Below are 16,405 nucleotides of genomic sequence, written 5' to 3'. Positions count from 1 at the left end.
TATAAAGAAATGGATATCAAAGATAAAGTAGGATGTAAACCTGAGAGTAAAGGAAAACACCTTCCCCTCTTACCTTATCTTAATGCCCTGCAACATGGTGATTTATCTTAATACTGTCATCCTGTTGTCTTATTCATAATACGTATAACGATATCCAAAATAAAACAGAACACTTGAGAAAAAAATGCTTAAAGTAGAAATACATTTATTTTATACTCACTTTTAGGAAAAAGAATTGATAGGGGAGATTTGGCTATTATATACACATATTTCTTGTATATTTTTTGTAGACACAATTTCTAGATTTTACTGGTATCTATAAATGTAAAGTTAACATACATGTGGATATAAATGTTTGTATTTGTGTATGTATATCGCATATATTTAGGGAAGGAAGTACTATTTACTTAATGTATTCATGACATATTTTAGGTATTACTGAAGTGTGAAAAAGATACCATTGTTAACTAAAGATTTATGCTTTTTTTTAGAAAGTTTAAAATGGTATTAAATGTTGCTGCATGAATTATTGATTTGTGGATTAAGTAGATCTATTAATAAAAATGCCATATAGGTTAGTACAATTTACAGATGTAAATATTTTCATAAACTGAATCTGATTTGACCCTCTCACTGACATTTAACCTTCAGAAGGCTTGTAGTTATTATTTTTCCTAATTTAGAGTTGAATATAATGAATTTTATGATAGCTTAGATGATTAATAAGTGATGAAGTATCCAAATTCAGTTTTTCTGATTCACTAACCTGATCTTTTGTCTAACATATAATGCCAGTTTTTGTTAAAAAGAGCATCATTTAAATATGTGATTGATCTGACATTTTGCAGTCAGCAAGTATTCCATAAAATATCACCTTAGGGTTGCAGTCAGTAAGTCTTGATGGATAAAACTGTTGTATCTTAAGAAGAAGTAATTGATATCTTTCTAAAGATCTAATAATAAATATCCTATCATACTTCCTCTGACATTTTTGTACAAATAAATATATTGTTTAATTTTTGATTATTAATTAAAAATTTTATATACATATTCATTGTGTACAACATGATGTTTTGAAATATGTATACATTGTAGAATGGCTAAATTGAGCTCATTAACATAGGTATTAGCTCGTATAACTATCATATTTTATGATGAGATATCCAAATATATTTTTCAGAATTCTGATAGTAAGGAACCAAAGGAATAGAAAAACAAGAGCTCATTTTGAAGAAATCTTTATTTTGAAACAAAATAACTTGCTTTTGTATTTTCACAAAAAATATTTTTTCTTTCTAGATTATTCGCAGACTGATAGGAAAAATAGCCCTGCTTTTTGGGGGAGAGGTGGGGGTTAACTTTATGACTCAAGTGAAGCCATTCAGAAACTATAACACAGTCCATATGCTTGACTTTTTGAAGTCTGCTTAGTACTCCATTAGGGATTCTCAATTTGTACCTCTCAATCTGATTTCGATAAGATGCAGGTTTCCTTCAGCGAGCTGACCTGGTGCAAACATGCAATGGATTAATTCCATAATAAATTATGGGGGCAATAAAGCTTTCTAGACCAGTTTGCCTCTTAAGTAACAATCTTTTATGTCGCCTTATAAAACTGAACTTATGTTTTATTTGTAAGTCATTCTGGGCATAATAAACTGTTTGAATTTTGGGCACTTAGTTTTAGGGTGGAGCACATTCTTTCCCGGTGCATTATTTTATGATGGCTCTGGAGCTACTTATTAGTCAAAGCACCTGAAAGTTCCTCGAGGATACTAACATTTAGTCAAAATAACATCACACCTAAAGGTGCATGGAAATATGGACTCCATATAATTCTGAACTCCAGCTGTTTTTCATCTATTTCTGTTTCTATTTATTTTATATATAGAGAAAGCCCACCGTTTGCCATCCAGTGTTGCATGAGATCACTTTGCTTCAGTTTTGTATGAAGTTATATTGCATAAAATATGCACTTCGGCTTTTTACAAGATTGCTCTTAGGGTGGGTAAGCTGCTTCAGGCAAATAAACAAAAATGTGAATTATTTGATCATATTCTGATGAACACTCTGGGTGGCAAAGCTGCCCAGAATACTAATTCTTACTCTTCTTGAGAAAATTGTTTATTTGTTGTACTTCTAAATATCCTTTTGTACCACTGCATATTGCTATCTTAATCACTGAAGGGACTTTTATTTTGCTCAGTCTTGAATTTTCTTTGGCCAAATGTACCACAGATAGTAATCTCTGTTCTAGAAATTTATAAAAGCAAACCAATGAGAAAATTTAGTTCCTCTCCTCTCTTCCCTATGTGGGTGAATTATTTTAAAAGAAATCTGGATACATTGTGCTTAAATATCTTTTTTAATTTCCCAAATTAGTGGATGTTTTCTATACATTGAATCAGTAAATTTTGATGTAATTTGGAAATTATTAAAGAAAAGGTTAAATGCATTTAACACCCATGAACTCATGGCAGAAATAGCCTATTCATAGTAAATAAACCACCTTTACTCCCAGATGAAGTGTCAAAAAAAAAAAAAAAAAAAAAATGAAAGAAAGAAAGAAAGAAAAATAGAGTCACAGGCAGGCACAGTTCAAATTCACATCTACCACTCTAGACTTAGCTTCTCTTCTATCTGGGAAATGGAGATTCAGGTAAAAAAATAATCTTCTTTCCACCTAGCATTTTTCATTGAAAATATTCAGTATAAAATGGCAGTTACGTCCTCAATGAATGCACAGACTACTTTCTTTTGCGTGTTCTATCTCTCCAGCTTCATACTGTGTTTGTGAAAATGAAATAAAATTATAAATCAAAATGCTTCAAAATCAGTGATGCAATAGATAAATGGAAAGAATAAAGATATCAAGATGATATTCATTCAGGTCAACTTAATTAATTTAATTTAGATTCTTATTATTCACTGAATTTATTAAATTGCTATAGTTTACAGATAATGACCATAAGCAGAGACAAGTACATCACCTTACATCACAACCAAGGACAAGGAGAGATGCTAGGCCTGATCAAAGAAATACCACTAATTAGGCACATTCCATAGGTAGTAAGTCTTTTATGGGCCAAACTGTGTGACTTTTAGGATTTCACATTTGCTTCTCAGTGGTACAGTCTTTGTAAACTACCAGAGTATGCATTAGTTTCCTAGGGCTGCCGTAACAAATTATTAATACAACAAACTAGGTAGCTTTAAACAATAGAAATTTATTTTCTCACACTCCTGGAGGCTAGATGTCTGCAATCAAAGTGTTGGTGGAGTCTTGTTCCCTCCAAAGGCTTTAAGAAAGAATTCTACCATGTCTCATTTAGTGTCTGGTGGTTGGCAACAATTCTTGATGACCCTTGGCCTGTGGCAGCTTAACTCCAATTTCTGTCTCTGTCTTGACATAGCTATACTACCTCTGTATGTCTGATCAGCCTGTGTCCAAAGTACCCTCTTTTAAAGACAGCAGTCATTGGACTTAGAGCCCAGACAGAGCCAGTATGATCTCATCTTGATTTGGTTACCTCTACAAAGATCCCATTTCCAAATAAGGTCACATTCAGAGGTTCTGGTGTTTAGAACTTCAACATATCTTTTATTGGGTAACACAAATCAATCCACACAGAAATTATAAGATTCAAAATTTGTATGTGTTTTCAGATGGGAAGCATCAATCTAGGCAATTGGAAACCTGCTCCTAGAATTTAGGCCTTCCTTTAAGGAAAAAAAAAAAACAAAAAAAAACAAGTCTTTCACACAGTTTTGCCAGACATATTAGGCTTTCATCTTGGAGTCATGATCCAGAGTAATGAAGATAATTCATATGTAAGTCTTTGTCCCACGTATATCAATTTTAATAGAAACATTATAAAATGACAAATACCCAGTTCACAATGGAACCAAGAGTTTGTATAATCCTGTGTCCTGGGTTTCTGTGTTACAATTTTTTTTCTTATTCTTCAAACTTGGTAAATAGGGTATTGGAAGACAGATCAAACCAAAAAGCGATCTCCATTATTTTTGTATTTCATGTTTTTCCTATTTTTTATCATTTATTTATTTATTTTTAATAGAAATGAGGGTCTCAATGTTGCCCAGGCTGGTCTGGAACTTCAGGGGCTCAAGTGATCCTCCTGCTTCGGCCTCCCAAAATGCTGGGATTACAGGATATCAATGCTTTTGAGTAACATAAAATTATTACAAAAATTTCACTCTCACACTCTGTTCATCATAATTATTATATCTTAATTGTTATATTTTCTGCATTAATGCCCCCTTTCAAAAGTACGTAAAATGATGTGTATAAAAAAAATCACTATCACCTTGTTTAGAAAACATTACATTAATATGATACTCATATTATATTGCTTACAGAATACTACCACAGATTTAATTTTTTGGCCAATGTTTTGTTTTAAAAAATAATTCTGATAGGTGGAAAAGCATGAAAACATGATTTAATGTTCTTGTCCAATAAAAATTTTCATGCTATTGAAAATATTATTTAAATCTGCAGTGTTAACTATAATAGCCATTATAGTAATATATTAATGTTAGTATAATGAAACTGTGTCATATCCATCTTTTAATGAGTATGTATTTGTAACTTAATTACGACTTTACAATGTGCATTTAAAAATATGAGTAAGTAAATTTAGGCCCATGGTTGTAAATGTTTAAGTTTCACATAATCAAAACATAGTAATAGTTAGACCATTTTGTCCAGTTATTTGTGAGAATTTTAAATGGTTATTCTTGCACAGTACTATATTTTATGTAACCAGTTTAATTCAAGAGTTTGCAAGTTGAATCTAATAGAACATAATTCAATACAGTAATGGCCAGATAATATATATCTACTAAGCACTTGAAATACATCTAGTACAAATGGAGAATCGTATTTTAGGTTTTATGCTTTATTTAGTTTAAATTAAAATAGCCATATACGGATAGTGGTGAAGATACCGGATATCATAGTTCTGTCAGATTTACATAAAGCTAAAGGGATATGACTGTGCCCTGGAGTATTCCACTCTTTAGATCTCCACATGGGTCCAGTGCAGCAATGTTCACAAAGACTTTTAAAAAAATTAGAAAAAATAATTTATCTTTGCTCATGATTGTTAAATTTCTTCCTTGAACTAACAAAGGAAGCATTAAATTGAATGGAATAAGAGGGAACATGATGAATTCTTTGGCTATATCAAAATCATTAAACAATGAAATTTGTTCTGGCACAATTACTATGTACTTTATAGCTCATTTAACTAACTGCTCATTATCCCATGAAATGGAAAAGCATCTTGGTGCTCAAATCCATCTGTCTGAGTAAAGGTCACTGAAGACTACTTAGAAAGCCAAGTGAAACTGATTATTTCCTAACAAATCAATGCTTACACCCCAAATTCTACTCACATACAAAGTATCAACTGTCACCATTTTTGGTAAATTCAGCAAATTAATATTTAAAAGAAAAATTTATAAGTGAGTCATTTTCAGTCACAAGGGGTTTATTTTATTATCACTGTTTTTTGATATATAGTTAATGTGTAAAAAATAAAATTTCCTATTTTTCTTACTTCCAGACTATGGCAGAAACTGTGCCATAATCATTTTAATAAATACGTGTTTTCAACTTAATTAAGACTTTACAGTATGCACTTAAAAATATGAATACGTAAATTTAGGCTTATGGTTGTAGTTTTTTAGGTTTCACGTAATCAAAACATAGTAACAATTAGACCATTTTGTCCAGCTATTTGTGAGAATTTTAAATGCTTATTCCTGCACAGCACTACATTTTATGCAACCAGTTTAATTCAAGAGTTTGCAAGTTGAATCTTTCCTGTAGGTCTTTCTTCATGTTGTATTTGCTTCTCGAAGTTTCTTTTTTGACTTCATTTTATAAAATAGTTCTCATATTTCCTCATCCTTTTGACATCAGAAGACATAGGGAAAATGGCCAGGTAGGTTTTAATTTAAGACTATCGATTTTAAAACGTATTTATATTGCAAAACTATAGAAAGGTAGTTGGAGGTCTGAAATAAAACATTGGAAATGTAAGAGAAATAATTCATGAGAAATGATGAGCCAAATGTATGAGAAAATGACATGTAAAAAATTTCATACATTTTTCATGAACTCACCAAGAGAATTCGATTGTGAAAATGCCATCCACACCATCAATTCTTCTTCACCTCTACATAAAACATGATTGACTTTCATAAATTTAGTTTTCCCAATTATATTCTCAAGTTTCCTGTTTTAAATTTTTAATTTTTATTACGTTTTTTGTTTTGTTTTTTGAGACAGGGTCTCTCCGACTGGAGTGCAGTGGCATGGTCATGACTCACTGCAGACTCGAACTCCTGGGCACAAGTGACCCTCCCACCTCAGTCTCCTGGGTAGCTGGGATTACAGGTGTGAATCATCATGCACGGCTAATTTTTAAATTTGTATTTTATAGAAACAAGGTCTCACCATATTGGCCAGGCTGGTCTCAAACTCTCAAAATGTTGGAATTACAGGCATGAGACACCATGTTTCATTCAAGTTTTATTCTCCAAATATTTGTCATTTATCAATCTTTTGCCTCTCATATCTAAATCTACTCTTCATTGCTTGCTCTATGAAAACAGAGGTAATATATTTCTTCTACCAATTGCAAATGAATTTCATGACTGCTGTTCTTTAATTTTTTTTTCTTTTTTTCTTTTTTTTTTGGCCACCTAGCACTCTGCTATGCTTTGTCAGTTGAGGATGCTTAAGAGAAGTGGTAGGAGTAAAGAGTTTTTCTTCCTGGTTCTGGGGTGTTTCATTGGAGAGTTCTTGTATACAAGTTCCCCAGCAGCCAGCTCCTGTAGTGCAGATGGCTTCCTCAGTACTCAGCTCCTGCATAACATGGCTTCTGAAACCTCTCTGGTAGTCAATAGCTTCATACTGGAGCCTCTCCGGTATAACACTTACTTATGAGTGGCTTTTTCTGGCATGCTAAAAGGCAACTCTCTAACAAGTTCTGCCGGTATACCTGGTACCACAGCAATTTCTCTCCCTTTTAGTGATCACAGCCATGCCCTCTATAACAAAGTTCAGATCTCAGCCCTGACGAGGAAGGGTTCTCTTTCGCCCTGCCTCAAATATAAAAGTAATGCCTTCTTCTTTACAGTTACTTTACAGCTTTACAGTATTCATTAGAGTTGTCTTTAACTCTTACTAGCTAATCTCTCATTATTCATATATCCTATTATAATAACTGATTCTGTATATTAGCTTTTTCCCATTCAAGTTACAGTGTAGTTTCTCTGTCTTAACTGGATCCTGATTTACACAGCGGGTAGCGGTTGCCAAAAATCCAGGCTGGTGTTGCTTTTCATCTCTCTTTGATTTCTGCACTAGCCAGAGAACTGTTAACCTAGTGCACTCATCTACTGACAGGTAGTGAGTTGAATAGTGTCTTCCCGAAAAGATATGTTCATGGCCTCACTCCTACAGCCTGTGAAGACCTTACTGGGGTGGGGGATGGAGGGGTCTTTTTATATATAATTAACTTAATGATCTCAAAATGAAATCATCCTGAATTACCTGGGTGTTCCCTAAGACCAATGATAGCTATTCTTATGAGAATGAAGCAGAGGGAGATTAGACAGACAGAAAAGGAGGACACAAAGGGAAGAAGGCTATGCTAAGACCAAGGTAGAGATCCAAGTCATGAAAACCCAAGCCAAGGAGCACTTGGAGACACTAGAAGCTGGAAGAGGCAGGGAAGGATTATCCTCTAATGACTCTGGAGGGAGCATGGCACTGCTGACAACATGATTTCAGACTTCTGGACTCTATAATTGCAAGATAATACATTTATGTTTTTTAAGGCATCATGTTTGTGGTAATTAATTAAGCCAGGCCAAGGAAACTAACACAGATGTGACCAGAATCCCAACGAAGTTGACATTAATGATATATTATCTAAATTCTAACTGAATCCAGATAGAAAACAAATATATTTTCTTCTACCAATTGCAAATGAATTTCATGATTGCTGTTCTTTATTAAACGTTCTATGTAATAATAACTAAAGCATATGACAGCAATGGAATAAAGTATGATAGAGTTCATATTAAATATTAAAGCCAATCAAAAATGTAATGAATAATTATGATTGATGTCGATGCCATTAATGATATTTATTACCTGTGCTCAGTAACTGGTATGTTTTTAACCTTATATATTCCACATATAACCTTCTTTAGGTATTTTTTTTCTTTAAGTGCTATAGAATAATTTTAATTGGTAATCAAATAATACTGATACCACTAAAAATTTGAAAAGACATATGATAAGAGTTACACTGCTGAATACTGTCTTTAAAATTTTATATTTAATATTTAAACTCAAAAGGAAACCTAACAATATTAGTGCATTTTGTATTCATTTACCAAGGACAGCAAGTGAAAAAATTTGAATTATTTGTAGATAATTCTCTTTCTAATAATTCCAATTTCATAGGCATTTTAGATCTAATTTTCATATTTTGTTCCTCAGAAAATTACAATGTACTTAGAGCACAAAATTTATCATTTCAATAAGAAGAAAATTTTATAATAAAGTTCTTAAGTGGTGTCCATATATTCTTGTATAAAATTGTAACAGCAGATAGAGTAGGAGCTAACCTCCTTCTAAGAATTAAAACATGGAGAAAAAAATTTACAAATTAGCCAGGTCTTAAGAACACATAACTGTGTTTTTATTGTACCTGTTATTTTCTATATAAATAAAGAAAAAAAGAGGTTTAAAGCTAAAAATAATAATAATGAAGGTAGTATACTCTTAAATCCACCATGGAAATTAATGCCTTTATTTCTTAATTATACCTACTATAGGATCATCCTAAATCCTTGCAGGTTTGAGATTTCTTATGAAGCACAGTCTAATTTCAGCCTTCTGAAAGAATTCAGTGGGTTAGCTTTCAAGAACAAAAGGAAAAACAATGTATCTAATTATTGCAAATTCCCAGAAGAGAAAATGTCTTATGCCAAGCCTAAAATATTTATATTTTCTTGAATTAATTTTCAACTAGCAAACTCTGTCTTCCTAGTTCTCAAAAAATAAACGTAGACTTAATTTTCTATGCTTTTTAAAACAGCATTTAGATGGGTTAAGTGTAAATGAATCAGAAACACATGGATAAACTCTCTTTAAAGTATATACAGCTATAAATATATGCATAAAATAGGAAACTAAGTACTTTGTAAAATATAGTTTGGGCTTGCCACACAATCATTTGATAATTACTTGAGTTATTTATCATCAAGGAACAGGACTGATTCCTCCTTCCAGAATTACTTTGAATGTGGTGAAAATATTTTGTGGAAATCAGTAGAACTCATAAGAGGAAATCCTTAGTTCCCTCTGCCTACATTGATAAAATTTCCAATGACCAACAATATTTAGCCATAAATAATCATCATACATATTGGGAAATAAATTGTATTACTTTATCTTAATTATTTGGAACATCTACTTTAGTAATCATTAAAGTTATCTATGACAATATTACAGCAATAACATTTGGAATATAGAAAACTGTATCAACAAGATTGAGGGTAAATGTTGATGTTTCTCCAAGAGGGGATAAATAAATGATTATAATTTGGAGGAATGGAAACACATAATTGCCTGCTATTAAGCACTTTATACAACTGTATAAAGAGTCAAAGGTTTACATTTTGTTAGTCTACAGTACATTTATATTCTATTAAATGATTATTAATTTTTGTTTTTTTCAAATCTACCTACATTTGGATGTTTGAAGACGCTAGCACAGCATAATGTTACCAAGTGGTAGATACTTAGACATGTAAACCATTATTAATGTTTGTTCATTGTGATGGGTAATTTTTGGTGTCAATTTGACTGAATTAAGGGATAAGCGGGTAGCTGGTGAAGCATTATTTTATTCTCAATAATTGCATTAATTATTCTCCATGCCTCAGTAGTCACTGAGCCTATGCCTCTCTGCTGGAAAGGAAACCCAGGTGACTTGGCATTTGATTAAAATAATTAGGTTGCCCCTGGTGTGTCTATGAGGGTGTTTCTGGAGGAAACTGTTGTTTAAGTCAAGCTGAGTAGAATCCACTCTCAATTTGGGCAGACACTAAACAATCAACTAGGAGTCTGGATGGAACAAAAGGGCAAATGAAAGATGAGTTCTTGCTCTGTTTCTTTTGAAGCTGGGACCCATTTCTTTTGACCTTGGATATCAGAATTCCAGATTGTTTGACCTTTGGACTCTGGGACTTTGACCAGCAGCCTCCATGCCCTTGGACCTTTAGACTTGGTCTGAGTCGTGCTATTGGCTTTCCTGGTTCTCCAGCTTGTAAATGGCCTGTTACAAGACTTAGCCTCCGTAATCAAGTGAGCCAGTTCCCTTAAGAATTTCCTTCTCATATATTTATTTTTCTCTCCCTATATATATGTATATTATTGTTTCTGTCTTTCTAAAGAACCTTGACTAAAACATTAAGGAAAGGTACATTTCTCTGCCTCACAGTTTTTACTTATTGGTTCATACATTACAAAATCCTACCTTTAGATTTAAGTAATATGGCTTTTTTTTTTTTTTTCAAATTTCTTGAAAATGTTTCATCACATATTAGTTAAAAGGAAGTTTTTATTTTGGGAGTATAATCTGCTTTATGAGCCATACAAATTAGTGTGTCATGAGTCATGCTTTCCACCAGGCATTTCAAGTGTGAAGAGGCATCCAAATTCAACACAGAAGTGTTGCCATAGAATATGTTTCCCATCTTCTTCCTTGGTATATATAGGATTCAACTATTCAGGCATTTTTAGGACGTTAATTGAAGGGAGTAACAATAATATCTCTATCAATTCTTAAGCACTTGCTTTTGGCCAGACACTGTGCTGTCTGCTTTATGTTTTTGTTTATGGTAATTACATTTTCTTATTCCTTATTTAATTAAACAATTCTACTATTTTCTTACACTGTAAAGATAGACTGATACAAAATCATAAATATTCCTGGATTTAAAGTTTTAATCAAAATTCAAAGTGTTCCTTGTTCAGTGGTTTCTGTCTAAATTTTTGGATGATCACACCAGAATTCAATGTGTTTCCTATATAATCTGACACTAGTGCTTATGTCTCTGTCCTCACACAGCTGCATTGTGATTCAGACAACCTGAATCACAGACCCTCAATGAAAATTATTGTTTATGAAATATAAAATTTAAAAAACAGTGATGAACAAATTATTGAATAAAAAAGGTGTGAATTCATAAACATCAAAGACACAATTGCTTTCAATTTAAGACTTTGTTCAGAGTCATGTTTCAAGAAAGATATAGTTTCCAAAGTATCTAGTTTTATTTACGAATCATATAATCAAAAATGTATGATGTCAGTCAAAGCGTATAAAGTTTCAATTATGCTGGATGAATAAATTCTGGAGATGTAATGTATAGCATGATGACTATAGCTAATAATAGTGTATTTTTTACTTGGGATTTGCCAAGAGAGTAGGTCTAAAGTGTTCTCAGCTAAAAAATTAAAAAGTAACTATGTAAGGTGATGGATATGTTAATTAGCTTGATTGTGTTATTCATTTCACAATGTACACTTATATCAAAACATCACATTGTATACCTTAAATATTTACAATTTTGATTTGTCCGTCATACTTTAACAAAGCTGGAAAAATGTATAGTGCTCTACACCTCTACACTGTGATGTAAACATGTTTCAAAAATCAGTAATTGTGCTTATTAACATCTTGGAATGTAATGATGACCATCTATTTGCTTATCCTACAGGTGTAATTAGAAGTCAGTAAATCCAGTAATCTCAAGGGCTTTTAAAATTCTGAGGTTTTCTAAAAGGTTATACCGATTGAACAGTTATTGCATTTTTATGTTCTATCTTCCAAATAAATGAGTGAATTGATTCTGTTTAGAAGATAATCCCTTTATCTTTTACTTCAATCTCCTTAGAAAATAAAAGAAAAAAGAAAACAAGGAATATAAACTAACATATTCTAGGTATTTTAAAATCAGAAAAGTATTACGTTGTACTACAAGGAAGTTACCCAATGATATATTGTATTCTTGAAAAATAAGACAGTGGATACTAAGTGTCTTCACCACAAAATGATAATTATGTAAAGTAATGCATATGATAATTAGCTAGATTTAGCTATTCCACAATGCATATGTATTTCAGAACATTATGGTCTACAAAATGAGTAAAATTTTATCTGTCAATATAAATGAATAAATTTGAACATTCTAAAAAAAGTGATCCATTGACAAATGAAAATGAGGTGCTATAATCTCCCGTCTCATTCCTATACCATTAATTTTAGTTTTTTTTAATAGACAGGGTGTTGCTCTGTTTCCCAGGATGCAGTACAGTGATATGATCAGTTATTTATTTATTTACTTTTTTAGAGAAACAGTCTCACTCTCTTGTCCAGGTTTGTCTCCAACTCCTGGCCTCAAGTGATCCTTTCACCTCAGACTCCCAAAGTGCTGGGATTGCAGGCATGAGCCTCTGCACCCAGCACCATCAATTTGAAGGGTGTAGGATATGGCTCAGTAGTTGTAATTTAGCTTGTTATCTTGGGCAGATTTAGTGAAGATAGAAACTTTATAGATAAAACTATATCTATTTTCCTTTAGCGAATTGACTTTTTAAAGTCATCTATTATTTAGTAAATCATTACATAAGTAAAGAAAAACTATTTATAGCTGTACAAAATAGTTATGTTAATGAATCATATTGTTAATTATAGCAATAACTACCCATTCATCCAACAATTTTCAGAGCTGATCATATTTAATTCTAGAATGTAATCTTTCATGTCTGAGGTAAGTGTAATTTTCACATTATTGTTAAAAACAAATTCTGGGAGAAGAAAAAGCATGCTGCTTGTCAGGACCAGGTCTCTACTATTAAATAATAAATACATTATCTATTTTAAATGATTTATTTAGTAACTTTTATTTAGCTTTTTATTAGATAGGAGGTTTAAGATAATCTATGAAATACATTAAAATCTTAGAAAAATTGCTTGATTTTTATTTTTTCCTTTGGGTTGGCAATTAATTATTTTGCTTATAATATAAAAGGATTTTCCTTATGTCCTATGTAACCCTAGATAGCAAAGGTTCTGTGGTTTACCAGGGTAATTTTGTGCAATCTTTGTTGATTTTATTACATGTTCTTTTTTTTTATGTTTTTTTAAGAACAATTCATTTTTTTTTAAAGAACAAATGCTTCTCTTTCATTTATAAAATAACTAATTTATTTACAAGCCTAATAACTTCTGTGTTTATTTTAAACTATTTTATTGTCATTTACTTAAATACATAACAAAAAATTGTTTTTCTGGCACTTGATATTTTATCTTTATTATTTAAAGACACTCTGAAAACTTCATTTGGTCTTCCAAAATTGGATCCTAAATTTTTTTTAAAGTAAAATAAAATTTTAAGTATATATTTTTGCTTAAAACAAGAAAATCATAAAGTATTTTATTCTTTCATATTACAGAAAGAGACATAGTGGAAATAATTAGCCTGTTTGATATATTATAATTTTAAGGGTTGCCATGGAAGAGTTCCCAAATATGAAGACAGCCTGCTTTAGGTTAAGTTTATATAGGTAAAATATTATTAATATAAATACTTTTGGCTTTAGGTCAAATTTATATAGGCGAAATATTACTAATATGAATACGTTTGAAATTATATGCTTTTTGAGAAATTTCTACAGACATTTAAATGCCCATGCTCTCCATCATGTGTATTTACCCACAGATAACACACTGATCAAAACCAAGTCCAAGATAGTCTGTTGTTTTCCTATATTTATTAGAGTCCTGGCAGTGCTTATTTAAATTATATTAGAAATAATAGTACAGTGTTATCAATCAAAATGTCAGGTATATAAAATATTTTTCTTATATATTTTTTATTATACTTTAAGTTCTAGGGTACATGTACACAATGTGCAGGTTTGTTACATATGTATACATGTGCCGTGTTGGTGTGCTGCACCCAGTAACTTGTCGTTTACATTAGTTATATCTCCTAATGCTATCCCTCCCCGCTCCCCCCACCCCCCAACAGGCCCCAGTGTGTGATGTTCCCCTTTCTGTGTCCATGTGTTCTCATCATTCAGTTCCTACCTATGAGTGAGAATATGTGGTGTTTGGTTTTCTGGCCTTGTGATAGTTTGCTGAGAATGACGGTTTCCAGCTGCATCCATGTCCCTACAAAGGACACGAATTCATCCTTTTTTATGACTGCATAGTATTCCATGGTGTATACACGCCACATTTTCTTAATCCAGTCTGTCATTGATGGACATTTGGGTTGGTTCCAAGTCTTTGCTATTGTGAATAGTGTCGCAATAAACATACGTGTGCGTGTGTCATTATAGCAGCATGATTTATAATCCTTTGAGTATATACCCAGTAATGGGATGGCTGAGTCAAATGGTATTTCTAGTTCTAGATCCTTGAGGAATCACCACACTGTCTTCCACAATGGTTGAACTAGTTTACGGTCCCACCAACAGTATACAAGTGTTCCTGTTTCTCTGCATCCTCTCCAGCACCTGTTGTTTCCTGACTTTTTAATGATTGCCATTCTAATTGGTGTGAGATGGTATCTCATTGTGGTTTTGATTTGCATTTCTCTGATGGCCAGTGATGATGAACATTTTTTCATGTGTCTGTTGGCTGTATAAATGTTTTCTTTTGAGAAGTATCTGTTCATATCCTTCGCCCACTTTTTGATGGGGTTGTTTGTTTTTTTCTTGTAAATTTGTTTGAGTTCTTTGTAGGTTCTGGATATTAGCCCTTTGTCAGATGAGTAGATTGCAAAAATGTTCTCCCATTCTGTAGGTTGCCTGTTCACTCTGATGGTAGTTTCTTTTGTTGTGCAAAAGCTCTTTAGTTTAATTAGATCTCATTTCTCTATTTTGGCTTTTCTTGCCATTGCTTTTGGTGTTTTAGACATGAAGTCGTTGTCTATGCCTATATCCTGAATTGCCTAGGTTTTCTTCTAGCGTTTTTATGGTTTTAGGTCTAACATTTAAGTCTTTAATCCATCTTGAATTAATTTGTGTATAAGGTGTAAGGAAGGGATCCAATTTCAGCTTTCTATATCTGGCTAGCCAGTTTTCCCAGCACCATTTATTAAATCTGGAATCCTTTCCCCATTTCTGTTTATGTCAGGTTTGTCAAAGATCAGATGGTTGTAGATGTGTGGTATTATTTCGGGGGACTCTGTTCTGTTCCATTGGTCTATATCTCTGTTTTGGTACCAGTACCATGCTGTTTTGGTTACTGCAGCCTTGTAGTGTAATTTGAAGTCAGGTAGCGTGATGCCTCCAGCTTCATTCTTTTGGCTTAGGATTGTCTTGGCAATGTGGGCTCTTTTTTGGTTCCATATGAACTTTAAAGTAGTTTTTTCAAATTCTGTGAAGGAAGTCATTGGCAACTTAATGGGGATGGCATTGAATCTATAAATTACCTTGGGCAGTATGGCCATTTCACGATATTGCTTGTTCCTATCCATGAGCATGGAATGTTCTTCCATTTGTTTGTGTCCTCTTTTATCTAATTGAGCAGTGGTTTGTGGTTCTCCTTGAAGAGGTCCTTCACATCCCTTGTAAGTTGGATTCCTAGGTATTTTATTCTCTTTGAAGCAATAGTGAATGGGAGTTCACTCATGATTTGGCTCTCTGTTTGTTATTGGTGTATAAGAATGCTTGTGATTTTTGCACATTCATGTTGTATCCCGAGACTTTGCTGAAGTTGCTTATCAGCTTAAGAAGATTTTGGACTGAGACGATGGGGTTTCCTAAATATACAATCATGTCATCTGCAAACAGGGACAATTTGACTTCCTCTTTTCCTCATTGAATAGCCTTTATTTCTTTCTCTTGCCTAATTGCCCTGGCAAGAACTTCCAACACCATGTTGAATAGGAGTGATGAGAGAGGGCATCCCTGTCTTGTGCCAGTTTTCAAAGGGTATTCTTCCAGTTTTTGCCCATTCAACATGATATTGGCTGTGGGTTTGTCATAAATAGCGCTTATTATTTTGAGATACGTTCCATCAATACCAAATGTATGGAGAGTTTTTAGCATGAAGGACTGGTGAATTTTGTCAAAGGCCTTTTCTGCATCTATTGAGATAATCATGTGGTCCTTGTCTTTGGTTCTGTTTATATGCTGGATTATAGTTATTGATTTGTGTATTTTGAACCAGCCTTGCATCCCAGGGATGAAGCCCACTTGATCATGATGGATAAGCTTTTTAATGTGCTGCTGGATTCGGTTTGCCAGTATTTTATTGAGGATTTTTGCATCGAT

Source organism: Rhinopithecus roxellana, chromosome 6, assembly GCF_007565055.1.
Source record: "Rhinopithecus roxellana isolate Shanxi Qingling chromosome 6, ASM756505v1, whole genome shotgun sequence".
NCBI lineage: Eukaryota > Metazoa > Chordata > Mammalia > Primates > Cercopithecidae > Rhinopithecus > Rhinopithecus roxellana.
This window is presented reverse-complemented; position numbering follows the sequence as displayed.